Genomic DNA, 490 nt, shown 5'->3' with positions numbered 1-490 from the left:
TGTTTCTACCTGTCATTTAGACAATGACTAGCCCGGTAAGTGCTAGTTTATGCTAGTAACTTCACTATCAGTAAATGCTAGCCAGGTATCTAGTTAGCATAAGCTGCTAGGAGTTACCCCAGTACTTTAAAAAAATGCCCCTTTTCTAAAAACAAATTGAATGAAATAACAAAAAAAGTGTAAACTGTAGCCATTTATTTCCCTTTATAGTTTATTCGCCTAAGCATGATCTTCATCCACAAACCATTTTATTTCACAAACTTTGCTTTTTTGTGTCAGCAATTAGGCATGTTTTTTTTTAGAGAATTAATCATTGTTCTTAGGGAGGGCTAGTTACCCCCTAGTACCCTATAGCATCGTGATGGAATTGAAATTCACATAGTGTACGTTATCCCTTCGAATACACCCTCCCATTCTAATAATTGTTAAATAATTAAACAATAAATGTACTTGAAAGTCATGAGCATGCCCAAAGCTATAACTGCTGCTT

This window comes from Oncorhynchus tshawytscha, linkage group LG09 (genome assembly GCF_018296145.1).
Source record: "Oncorhynchus tshawytscha isolate Ot180627B linkage group LG09, Otsh_v2.0, whole genome shotgun sequence".
NCBI lineage: Eukaryota > Metazoa > Chordata > Actinopteri > Salmoniformes > Salmonidae > Oncorhynchus > Oncorhynchus tshawytscha.
This window is presented reverse-complemented; position numbering follows the sequence as displayed.